Genomic DNA, 13,546 nt, shown 5'->3' on the forward strand with positions numbered 1-13,546 from the left:
GACCATTTTAAACAGTTTAAAATGAACTAGTTCAGTTTTTAAGAAATTAAAATATGTTGTAGCTGATTTTTACTAATTTTTTGTCAACATTGCCCAGGGCTATGATAAAAAAAACAAAAACATTTCATCACCATAAAAATGCATAAAAAAAAAAAAAAATCACCTGGAGTCTTAATTAAAAGGATAAAATCATTAAGAAGTGGGACTAGAAAAGCTGCCCCTCTTCACTCCTTTTTGATCATGTATGCATTTCCACGGTCAAATAGGCATGCTTAAATAAACAAATGCCTGTGAAAGCCGTTAACTAGGCTGGATTGGAAAGAAAGGCGGAGCATTCCCATATAGGTCAGGGTAGTGCAACGGATGTGTCCTGGGTTTTCACAATTAGCCATGGAGTCATGCAGCCGGATGCCGTCCCCATCCCTTCCCTCTCCCCTTGTCCCATATGTCTGTCCTGCAAACAACCTGAGAGCATGTCTCCACACAGACTATGCTCCACAGGGCACCGGCAGTAGGACAATCAGCTATGGATAAGGGACCGGAGGAAAAACAAGGACTTTTAACTAGGAATGGGACAATTACTAGGGTCTATAACAAATTTCGGACATTCTATTTATTCAAAATTTCACTTTTTACAATTTCCTAATTTTGCCAATTGTAATATAGATATTGATATTGATATAGAAAACCTCTTCAAGCATGTTTTTGATGAGGCAATGTTATAAAATGCCATAGATACGGTAGAACATACGAGGCAAAGCAAAAACATCTCTATGGAGAAAAAATTGTGGCGTATCTAATGTGCTTATAGATAAGTCAAAAACAGGAGTATGCTTGTAACATCCCAATGTAACAGTTTGGCCCTGAAAAGGCATTAATTACATGGACGTCTTTGAGTTGTTCACTAGTCTGCTGCCTCCTGGGAAATCACATTTAAACAGTAGACTACACAAAGCACTCCACTTTACAGCTGCCCTAAATACTGACTAGGGAGCACTCACTTGACAGGTCTGTGTGAGTAAGCCTTTAGCCCATTCTGCAGTCAGCTTAGAGCGATGGAGTCTTTTTAAGTGACTCCTGTGAGTAGTACTGGATCTTGGCAGGCTCCTTAACACAGACAAATGGAACGAAGGAGAAATGTGATTTTTCAAAATGTTCTGCTAAGGTAACTGCACTTCTCCATCGACACAGATATCAAACCCCCAAAAAATGACTTGCTTAAAGGGGACACATTTTGTACAATCAACTTTTATGAGCTTCTGTTAAAATGGCTTTTCCTCATCCAGAGCGGTTTATAGTAGAGAAAAACTGAACTGCAGTCAGAATAACATTACTACAAAATAACATTGCTCAAGAAGAAGAACATAAAACTTGTCCAACATATTACAAAATTAAGAGTATCGGTTTTACAATTTAAAGTTAATATAATCTGAAAGACAAAACATTAAACAATGCACAAAATCATAACATTTTCAAAACAGACACAAAAATGAAACAAACTAAATCATATGTGAAGGAGCGGTGCAAGAAACACAAATGTTCCAATCATTTCAAATTGTCAACATAAAGCTTTTGCTTTTTACTCACAGTGGGGAAAGGAACCAAGACTTTTACACCGACTTGAGTAATGTTTTTATTGAAGTAACAGTAAAAGTAAAAGTATGCTGCTAAGTACTCTGAACACACAAGGTACAATTTCTTTAAAAAAAATACTTAAGTAAATGTAACCGAGTACTTGCTTCCTAATTGTTTGACTAATCCTGTATTGTCCTGCATTTGATACTTGAGTGCTTAGAAAATGTCTGTTTTCACCTAACCCCTAACTCCACCCCCTGCTGTCTACTTCCTTGCGATTACTCAAAAAATTAAAATACTGGGTCATACATGTAGGGTTAAAATTTTGACTTTTCAACAATAAAAAGCATGTTTTGATCATGAAATCAATGGACCTTTTTTATCATTTAGCTGTTGCATTTTACAATTCCCCAAATGTAAAATGATGATCGACAAATATGAAAGTTTAATAGTAGATACTAGAAGAAATGCTTTATATATCTTCTTTAAAAGGTTCTGTACCCAATTTTCCCATATATTTGAGAAAAATATAAGTATACAGTACAGATATAAGTATACAACTTTTGAGGTCAAAATAGGTCAGCTGTGTACCGTCTGCATCCAATTATAAAACTTTTTATTGTTTGATAATGAGAAAGTGCACGTCAGCATACTAGTTATTGTTAGCTTTACAGTCACAGCAGAACTCCGCTTTGTGAAAACCGCATATAAACTCATTGTGGTGAGTGATCAGGATGCTCAGAATGTATACGGTAAGTGAGGAATGACTGTGGACCACTGCAAACCATTTAAAATGAACTAGTTTTGTTTTCACATTTTTAAGACATCAGGTACAGCACGTTTAACTGATGCCTTTATTTTCCATGTCATCCCCCCTCTCCCATGTTGGACTTTGGCTGAATTCAAGGTGACCTCTCTCCCTCTAGCCTCAAACCTCTGTAGTCACTTCCTCTGATGGCAGAAGGTGGAACCAACACCAACCCCCTCTCTCCCTCACAGTTCCACCCCCTTCTTTCTCTCCCACCGCTCTGCCTCATATCTGCCCCCTATGCCCTCCACCTCTCCTGCACTATCCCTCACACCTCTCTCTCTCCCTCTATTTTCTTCCACTCCCCAACTCCCTTTGTCTCTTTATCCTTCACCTTCTCCTTCCCCCTTTCAAGCTCCCTTTATCCTTCACCTTCTCCCTTTCCCCTGTTTCACTCTTTCCCTTTAGCCCTCACTTTCTCCCACCCCTTTTGCTCTCCCTCTCCCCCTTTCACTCTCTCTTTATCCCTCACCTTCACCCTCCTCCTTTCACTCCCCCTCTTTAGCCCTCACCTTCTGCCTTCCCCTTTCGCTCTCCCTTTCCCCCTTTCACTCCCTCCCTTTACCCCTCACCTTCTCCCTCTTTCTCCTCCTCCTCTTCCTCTGGCCACAGGAAAAGTCCCAGAGTTCAAAGTGACACGTGGAACAGGAGAACACAAAGGAATGCGTCGGGTCACTTTACAGCGGCCTGTGGTTTTGTGAATGGAGCATTTCATTCAAGTTCAAACAATGTAGCGAGAACGTCCCCCACTGTCACATAACAGGACATTAAATGGGTAAGGTAATAACGCCACATGTTTTAACAATAGAAGAACGACTGTATTCATATCCGGGGCAAAAAAACTATTCAGCATCAGCGTTGCAGAGCAGGGCTGGAAGTAATTATAGTTAATGTTAAAGTTAGTGTTTTTTATTTAATTTTAATATTGAATTTGTGCATTTTAATACATGTATTTATTTTGATTCAAAGGCTCTGTACATGATTTTTTCCCCCTGTATATAAAGAGAATTGGTCTTGCCCCAGAGCAGATATATTGAGATAAGAGCCTTTATCACACAATGGGGAAATTCAAGTGTTTGAGAACAGCACGAGATAATAAAAAAGGTTCTCAAAAGTCGATATAAATAACTATTAAAAATAAACAACACAGTGGAAGTATAATAACATTTTTTTAAAAGGCCTACAGCACTATTTTTTACAGGAAGTGGCTCTGACTGTTATGTACATGTGCAGCATATGAACAGGATAAACAGAGGTACAAGACAATCAGCAAGTGCACGTCAGCATGGTAGTTCTTAGCTTTACCGTCACAGCAAAACTCCACACTGGCCTCTGAGAGTTGTGAGGAGCACTTGTAATTTCATCGCTGTCAATAATAAGAATGCTCTGAATGCATAAAGTAAGAAGTGAGGAATAACTGGATCACTACTCGCGTTCTGTTTTTCATGTTTTTAAGACAGCAAAAAATCAGTTACAGCATTTTTAAGTCATTTAAGTCATCGAGTTAAATAATATTGGGGAATTTTCTATTATTTCATGCACTGACTCTTTCCTCAACTGAGGCCTGCTCAGCTGCAGATCGGTCTATGCTCGGGGACATTGGATCTCAGGCGCCCTCTCTCACACCTGTGTCCTCTCAGTGGACATGCCTGCGGTGAGACCATGCTTTAACAAGAAAATATCCTGTTGGCTACATGAGTGCGGGGTGAAGAGGGCTACAGAGCACTTATCTAAAGCTGTAATAGAGATAATTATTCTCCAAACAGTCAACCAGGCTGCACAATACTGACGATCAGAGAATGTTAATATGTTTTGGAGTTTGGCCTGTCACCATAATTACTGTATCGACTTATAGTTTCAGCTTGAATGATACATTTTGGGGGTCATTTATCCTGTGTATATTTTTGTTGCAATAGTGGGGATGTTTCTGGCATTTTTTTATTTAGTACAGTAAGATTTGAGCTGTGGAGATGAAAAAGTAACACACAGCATGAGTTATTGGTTCATTCTGCTATTTATTTATTGTAGCTCAGGCTTTTGAATGATTCTGTATTTTTAAATATGGTTTATAGGGATAAACCTGCTTTATTTTGTATTGTGTAAGTGGCATAAAGTAGATTCAATATTGCTGTTTATCGGAATATTTCTCTATAGCAACATGTTCTGTTTCACAAAGTTTTATTGTAACAGGCCTCGTTGAAGTGTAGTGAACTATTTCATGTTTATAGTGATAATACTACATTAATAGGTCAACTTGTAAAAATAAAATATATGATATAAATATATAATGGGAAGTCCTCCAGCTAGGTACTCCTGACCAAAGTACCACTCCTCCTGACAGGATAACTGCAGACACTGAAGGATGGGCCAAATGTAGAGGACACATTTCTCTATGGAGATAATACATACTACCTAATCTATCCAAGTCCTACAAAATTTTCATAAAACATGCTGTAGTACAAGTATGAATTAGTATATGTCAACTTTACTTTCTACAAAAAGGAAATATGATAATTTAATTTCAATCAAACACAATGCTGCATATTTTTCAGTGAAACAGTTTCCATGGTTGAGCTGTTTCAAAGTTTCTTCTCTTAAAAAGATTCTGATCATGAGAGATTTGACTTTGGACTGTAGTGAAACTGCCTTTTAGACCAGGGTATCACCAAAATATTCTGGATCTACATAAAGATTGTTTGGAATGAACCTCGGATTCCTTTATCCTAATTACCTGCATATCGCCATAAGTTGTACAATTACACACACTTCACAAATGTGAGGACAGAAGATATGACTGCTCTAATGCATTGTATTGTCATCCATTTGAAGTCATGTTTTTCATTATTTTTCTTCTTCCATCAGGATAAGATCTCTTTACATTGCTTAAACTAGACCTGGTCTAGACCTGGCCTAGACCTGGCCTAGACCCGGCCTAGACCTGGCCTAGACCTGGCCTAGACCCGGCCTCTTCACTTTTTTCTGGTTTAGTCTCGGTCTAGTCCTGGTCTAGTCCTGGTCTAGTCCTGGTCTAGTCCTGGTCTAGTCCTGGTCTAGTCCTGGTCTAGTCCTGGTCTAGTCCTGGTCTAGTCCTGGTCTAGTCCTGGTCAATCCATAAACCTATCACTCATGCTTTGGTTTAGTTTGGAAATTTTGAAATTCTCTAAAACAACGCAAAAGTCACCACAGACTTTCACCTGTAACCCTGTTACTAGAGCTCTGCAGAACTGCAGACCTGTATTAGATGCAGCTACAGAGAGGAGCAGAAATAGAGTGTGAGACAGTGTCACCTTCTCATGTGAGGCATGATTTGATTACGAGCTGTCATTAAATCACTGGACACATCTGAACTGCTGGGCTGTTTCATCAGAGCAGGAAGGTTCCTGGGACCAAAAGTTTATATTGTGTTATGGCAGTGAACGTTCTCAAATAGGAATGGGACAAGATTTCTCAAGACAAAATTGATGTAACAAAATTAGATTTTTCCCCATGTTTTTTCATTTAGATTTGACAAAAGAAGGTCAAGTGCTGGAGAGTTCTGGAGTCTCAGAAGCAAACGGCATGTGTACGCACCTGAACTGTCATAAAAGCTATTTCAGCAGCACTGCAGTTAGCAGTGAGATGTTGGCTTAAATCTACAAATTTTTACTTGAGAAACACCCATAATCTGTGGAAACACTGCTTACTTAAATGCCAGAAGGTCTAAAACAGGTTTCGAGGGGCTGAAAATGCATTTAAGGCTTTAAAAATAATCTGGCATACAATTTGATCGAACCAAGATTTCAAATGTTGTCCAGGTCCCCACACTCTACTGGCACAGCAAAATGGTTCAGAGATCTCATGTAGTTTTCACAAACTAATGATTATGGAGCTGGGATCTCTATGGCAAATTGCATGTTTCTGGAACTGACATTTCACAGTCCTGCTCTAGTTTAGGTGAAAAATTTGTAATACAAAAAATAAAATCTAAATTATTCAACATGTCAGGAATTAAATTTATGAATAGATTATTTTATGTATTTTTCCAACAGGCTGTATGAATTGTACTTGGATTTGACACTAAAAATTCAAATGTATGAAACTCTTGTACATATCAGAAGATCAAGACTCTACTAACCCCCACCCCTCCGACAGAAGAACATCAGGGAAGTCTGGAGCGGCATGAGAGCCATCACAGGACACAAGCCGACCAGAGGGAGAGGCGTTGAGGGGGATGTGAACTTAGCCAATGAGTTCAACATCTTCTTTAATCGCTTTGAACTGGCAGGCAACTACCATCTCCAGCCAGTAGCCTCCCCCACCCCCCTCCCCCGTCCATCTCCAGGGGAAGACTCTGCTCACACCTCCGACAGCTCCACCCCTCCCCCTCCTGACACCTCCACACTGACTGTCACTGAAGAGCAGGTGAAGAGACAGCTGCTGAGACTCAGGGCTGGCAAAGCTCCAGGGCCTGATGGAGTGAGTCCCAGGGTCTTAAAGAACTGTGCCCCTCAGCTAAGTGGTGTCCTGCACCTGATCTTCAACCTGAGCCTGAGTCTTCAGAGAGTCCCCCTGCTGTGGAAAACATCGTGCCTCGTCCCTGTCCCGAAGACGCCGCACCCCAGCGACCCCAAGGACTATAGGCCTGTGGCACTGACCTCCCACATCATGAAGACTCTGGAACGACTCGTCTTGGAGCAGCTGAGGCCCAGGGTCCAACATCTGCAGGACCCCCTCCAGTTCGCCTACCAGCCCCATCTCGGAGTAGATGACGCCATCTTGACCCTACTCCACAGAGTCTACCCCCACCTGGACACACCGGCTGCCACTGTGAGGGTCATGTTTTTTGACTTCTCCAGTGCCTTTGACACCATCAGGCCGGCTCTGCTGGCTGAGAAGCTGGCGGTGATGCAGGTGGAGGACTCCCTGGTGTCCTGGATTGTGGACTATCTCACTGGAAGACCACAGTATGTACGCTTACAGGGCTGTGTGTCAGACAGAGTGGTCAGCAACACCGGGGCTCCACAAGGGACAGTCCTCTCTCCCTTCCTCTTCACTCTCTACACCACGGACTTCAGCTACTGCAGTGACACTTGCCACCTTCAGAAGTTTTCTGATGACTCTGCAGTGGTGGGATGCATCAGCGGTGGTGACGAGAGGGAGTATAGGACTGTTGTGGACAACTTTGTCACGTGGAGTGAGAAGAACCACCTTCAACTCAACGTGACCAAGACAAAAGAACTGGTGGTGGACCTGAGGAGGACCAAAGTGGCTGTGACTCCCATCTCCATCCATGGGGTCAGTGTGGACGTGGTGGAGGAGTACAAGTACTTGGGAGTGTACTTGGACAATAAACTGGACTGGAGCAGAAACGTGGACGCAGTCTATAAGAAGGGCCAGAGCCGCCTCTATTTCCTGAGGAGGCTGAGGTCCTTTGACATCTGCAGGACGATGCTCAGGATGTTCTATGAGTCTATGGTGGCCAGTGCCATCATGTACGCTGTGGTCTGCTGGGGCAGCAGTCTGCGCGTGAGGGACACTAATAGGCTCAATAAGATCATCAGGAAGGCTGGTCATGTTGTGGGGGAGGAGCTGGACTCTCTGACTGTTGTGTCGGACAGGAGGATGTTGACCAAAGTCAGGACCATTCTGGACTCTCCCCTCCACCCCCTCCACGAGGTGCTGGCCAATCTGAAGAGCTCGTTCAGCCACAGACTGTTACTGCCACGCTGCTCCACTGAGAGACACAGGAAATCTTTCCTGCCTGTCGCCATCAAACTGTTAAACTCCGTTCTGTAACCAAACACTTCAATACTCCAATATTCCACTTTGTACATAGATGTAAATAGTGTGTGATTTTTGTGAGGTGATCTATTTATTTATTTGTTTAACACTGACACTTTTAGAAACACTGACACTTTATTTCTTATTGCATGACACCTATTCTTATTGCACAAATTTTATTCTTATTTAAATTACTTTTTATTTTTATTCTTAAATTCTATCTTGTGGTTGTGGCATCTGGTAACTAAGAGAATTTCCCTTCGGGGATCAATAAAAGTGATTCTGATTCTGATTCTGATTCCCTCCTGCTGCTCAATCACATGACCACACAGGAAGTCCAGCATTCCTCTGACCTGCCATCACTGACCGACATCTCTAATGAACCAGGGCAGGATATTAGGACTTACTGACGCTAAATTAGATCCCCTCAGTCAGAGAGAAAACATATCATTTCAAAACAAACGGCCTACACAACACAAACTCATCACTAATGCTCTCCACAGCTCCACCAAAAGAACACACTTTGCCTGGTCATTTCTATAGAATGCCATATTATCAACTTTGCCTGTCACTTGTTTATGTCAGACTTTCTGTCAAAAGCAAAGTAGGAAATTAATCATTATTCTCAACTTTCAAGGCATTTAGACAAAGTAAGATAAGATTGATTAATTTCATACTTCTCCTAAATCCCTAGGCATTCTATAATGCCTAAAAGCATTAAGCATAATGCTTAACCTGGCTTTAGCTTGTTTATAATTTTTATGTCTGAGTTATTGTTTTAGATCGACTTGCTCTGTTCTCCAAAAATCTCTATTATCTTCATGTTATTCTGGTTTTCTTGCTTTATATTTTCTTTAGCAAACACAACCTTCTTCCATCAAGAATGTGATGTCATTCTATAGTATGCCTGGATTATCAACTCAAATTATAAATTCTTTCTTGAAGGACAAAACGCTTTTGCACATTACATGGTAACAATTTATTGAAGGCTTAGAATAACATAATTACAGTATAATATTTTACAAGGTCGGGAAATTTTAATAATCTGGACTGGATGAAAAGATCGTGAGCATGTCCTAAAAAAACAACCTTGTGAATGATCCCACTGCTCGTTTTTGCAATAAGAATCATGGCTTAGTTGAGCATTGGTAATTATTACCCCATATTTCAACACAATACATGAAATAAGGAAGAACCAGTGAGCAGTATAATGTGCAGTGTGATCAAGATATTGTTTTGCTTTATTTATAACTGTGAGGCTCTTGGCTATTTTAGTTTCTCATATGCCGGATGTAGGTTTTTTTTTTTTTTTGCTCATTTATTATTTGATGTTTGTCAACAAACTTCTCTAGCTGAGAAATGAATTTTTTTTTTTAGAATTTTTGAGAACTGAGGCAACGGTGAAATTGGTTTATAATTTGTGAAACTGTTTATTTCCATTTTTGAAAAGTGGTATCACTTTTGCTATTTTCATTTTGCTTGGGAAACAACCGGACTGAAGAGATAAGGTTTGTAAAACCTCTAACCCATATTTGTAATTTATCTATGACTTTTTTAACCAATGACATGTATATGTACATGTTATGTAACATATATAATAATTACAGTGCCTCAAAGCAACAAGGCCAGTCGTGGCTTTGTCAGTCACAGGGCAGCTGTGACTTCTTTACCTTCTGTGTGACTGCAGAGTTTGATTCAAGATTGAAATAACTGCTTCAATAATTCAGTTCAATTCTGTGTTGAACAATAAGAGTTCTTGTTCTGTGAGGAATAACTTTGGACCACTGCAAACCATTTAAAATGAAATGGTTCTGCTTCATGTTTTTAAGACCGTAAAAATCAGGTACATTACATTTAGTTAGTTACTAAACCTGAATAATTCTTAAATTTATTATGAATTAAGTCTTTCTTCATGCTTTATTACAGCTAATTAAAGCAACACTTTGCAACTTTCTGGAGATGGCATGAAAATAGAAAGTTAAAACCATATTTGGACCATGGAGATAGATAGGTTTTATGGCATACGATGGGGCTTTAAGGTGTAGGTATTAAAACTTGCTTCCACATGTACAAGTCATCTTCCCGTCTGATACACTTGCCCTTCTTATTTTCACTGCCCACCAATCAGCTTTACAGACACCTCCTCCGAAGCCTCTGTCCCACACAAAACTCACACATTCCACTGCCATCGCTGTTAGCTTCCTGCTGCCTTCTCCTCAGCTCCGTTTAGTTTCCATGACCGTCGTGCCATCCCGCTGGGGCATTCACTGACTCGCTGAAGCCCGGAAAAGCCAAAATCTAATGAGACGGCAACAGTGACAGCTCCACAAAGGCCCCGGGTGTCAAAGACGCGCTGGCTAAATGTTTGACTGAAGCAATGAGGGCGGAGGAGAGAGGAAGAGGAGGCTAGAGTGGATTTAACCCCGAGTGGGTCTGGCCATGCCCTCTGTACGCTCCTCTGCAGCTCTCATTAGAATATGCCACACTATAGCACATATGAGGCAGGACGGAGGAGGCAGTCTGGCCTTTGGGACCAGACACATGCACAGTGATACAAGGAAGGACAATGTATCTGTATGGACATCTACACTAGGATGTGTGCATCGTTTTATATAATGTATTATTTAGGCATTGTTAACTACATAAGTAGTTACATTTACATAGTATTTACTAATATTTACTTGAGTAAGTTTTAAATACTTGTCTAATTAAGCATTTCTATGGTTACAAAGAGAGTTATCATGAGTAACAATGAGGCTTACAAGTGGCAAATTTGATCAAGACACTACTAAAACTAAGGGAGCTAAGCCACCTTGGACTTTTTTAACTCAAAACACTCGACTTTTATCTCAAAGCACTTTTACCCCTCCGCAGTAATTTCAATGTGTATAGATTTGTTTGACACAACTAGTTGATTTCATTAAATGAGGTAGGGTATATTTTTTTCCTTCAAAATCCATTCTATTTGACAAGCTCCAAAGTAATTTTGATAGTACGATATTTCTGTGCCATAGCTTCCCTGGCATAAAATGCAATATCCAGTGCAGTAGGGACTAAACCGCCGATCTTCAGCCCGATAGTTAGAAGGGGCTTGCTGATGACTTGGAACATATTTGATGAGTCACCATTCATTGCATTCGACAGCTCAGTCATATTTCTGCCTGACCATATTCTGATGATAACCACTATTCTCCGCCCCACTGACCGCTCAGACATCACAATACGCCCATGCTTCACTGGCCCTTGCACTGACCGCATCACTGCGCACTCAAAACGCTGTGTAATCGTGTGCCTTCAACCAAAGCCAACAGTAATAATACCATCCAAGCATTATCTCTGACAAGGCCATGTTTGCTCCAGCTCCATCACTCACCCTGGTTCTGCTGGCTGTCCAACCTCCTGACCGCTCCTGACCACCAGCCTAGTGCGTGTGCGCGTCTACAAAGATGTTCAGGTTGGCCTAGTATTTTGGCATTAGTACTAAAGCAGGGCAGTCAGAACTACTGAAAATCAGATACTAAAACTTTGATACCAGTTTTAGTATTGATTTAATGTTGAAAATCACATATTATTTTTATTATCATCGTAGTATCAGAATTGGTATTGAGTATTGAGTCTATTCCCTAGTACCAAAACAGAGTAAGTAAGTATCATGACAACAATACTTTGCAGCTATAATTGCTGAAACAGATAAGCTCAATTACGTAGAACTAGGAACTGCACTACTTGCAAGTTATCGCACACACCCCACAGAACCCCACAATGTAATTACTTTTTTTTTCTTCAGTGACACAGGTGACCCGAATAAGCTCATTGGTCCCCAATCTGCAATGTTTTTTAGTATTCTGTGTTTATGTTTTTCCCCTTTTATTCCTGGTAAGCCGCCATGTATGTTTTGATAAGGACAGACCAAGAATCCATCCATGGCTCATCCATCTGTAAACTTTGTCCATCTGAACTCGGGCAGATTCACCAAAGACCAGACTAACATCTTTGGAAAGTATTGGAGATGTGTGAATTCGGAATCTCAGGACAAGGAGTAATAATATTTCTAAGAAGACTGAAATCTGAACTACTAAACCAATACTAAACTAATCCAAGAATTGCATACATTTTAGAACATGTTTGTAGATGTCTAAACTACAGGACCAGGAAGGAAGGATATTTTGTCCATTGCTTGAGTAAAGCTTTTGTGATTTGGTAATTGAGATATCCTATTTTCCAGGCTATACGTCGCACTTTTTTTCATAGTTTGTCGGGAGGTGCGATTTATACCTAGATGCATCTTATATGTGAAATTGTTAAAATATATCATTTCAAATCTTACTCACTGTCACACTGACAACTGCACGAGGGCACTGTAGGATCCACACTGATCCACAAAGTCAAAGCAGACGCCATCCTTATGATGGTCTTGTTGTGGGAATTTACAGCCCTTTTTGCATCCTTGTTAAAACTTATTGCTGCTGTCGTCCTTATGTTATTTTCCTCCTTTATGTGACGAACCGAAGATTAATTTATTCCGTAATGGAGCGCTACAGCCGTGTAAATTCTACCTTCCCTCAGTGCCTTTGTTGGTGCAGAACGTTTAATCGACATTGTGGGTTTTGTCAGGGAGAAAACTTGCAAACATACAGCACTTCAGAGTCGCACTGCTAGCATTGAACATTTATGTAAATGTATCCCTAATATATCGTTCTCTCCAGTCTCTTGAGGCTGTGGTTTGGCGGGTTACAGTCCAATTTAATATGATGTATTTTCTTGGTGTCTTCCTTGCTTAAATAGACAAACATAGCAGGACAGTGTACAGCTCATCTTTGTTCAACAACTTAACTCATCTCATGCGTGCCCTGTGCGCGTTCACTCTTGTTACACTTTTATCGGTGCGCTCCTCAAATGCGCTGTACCACAGCATTAAGTAGGAATCAATATTACTATGAAGAAAGTAAATAATGTAGAAGAAAGTAAATAATGTATCCAACATAATATAATAAATAATATTCATTGTTAATAAAATAATTACAAAGTAATAAATAAAATACTAATACCCAAATAAATGTTAATACATAAAATTATATACGTCAAAAAAATGAAAGGTTACATAAATTTAGCTGAATGCATTCTGTACTGTACAGGAGACACACCACGTCCCATAGCCAATCAGGACGCAGAACACAATGCACTTTCATACACTGTAAAAAAAATTTTTTTTTAAAAAGCATGCAAAATTGCGCAAAAAAAACCATCCATGAAACAGTGAGACTGCAAAAAGTGAGCCGAGGGACCACTGTACTCCAAAAGAAACATAAAAAGCCAGATTACAGTTTGCAAATGCACACAGGGACAAAGGCCTTAATTTTTGGAGACATGTCCTGTGGTCTGATGAAACTAAAATTTAACTGT

The 13,546-nt window shown here is 40.2% G+C and overlaps 1 protein-coding gene across 1 annotated transcript in view; it reads right to left on the bottom strand.

Annotated features, from left to right (window-relative positions):
- vps37d (VPS37D subunit of ESCRT-I) overlaps window positions 1-13,546 on the bottom strand; it is a 44,475-nt gene that overhangs the window by 19,553 nt on the left and 11,376 nt on the right. The gene's annotated exons all lie outside the window — the stretch shown is intronic.

Source organism: Periophthalmus magnuspinnatus, chromosome 14, assembly GCF_009829125.3.
Source record: "Periophthalmus magnuspinnatus isolate fPerMag1 chromosome 14, fPerMag1.2.pri, whole genome shotgun sequence".
Classification (NCBI taxonomy): Eukaryota; Metazoa; Chordata; class Actinopteri; order Gobiiformes; family Gobiidae; genus Periophthalmus; species Periophthalmus magnuspinnatus.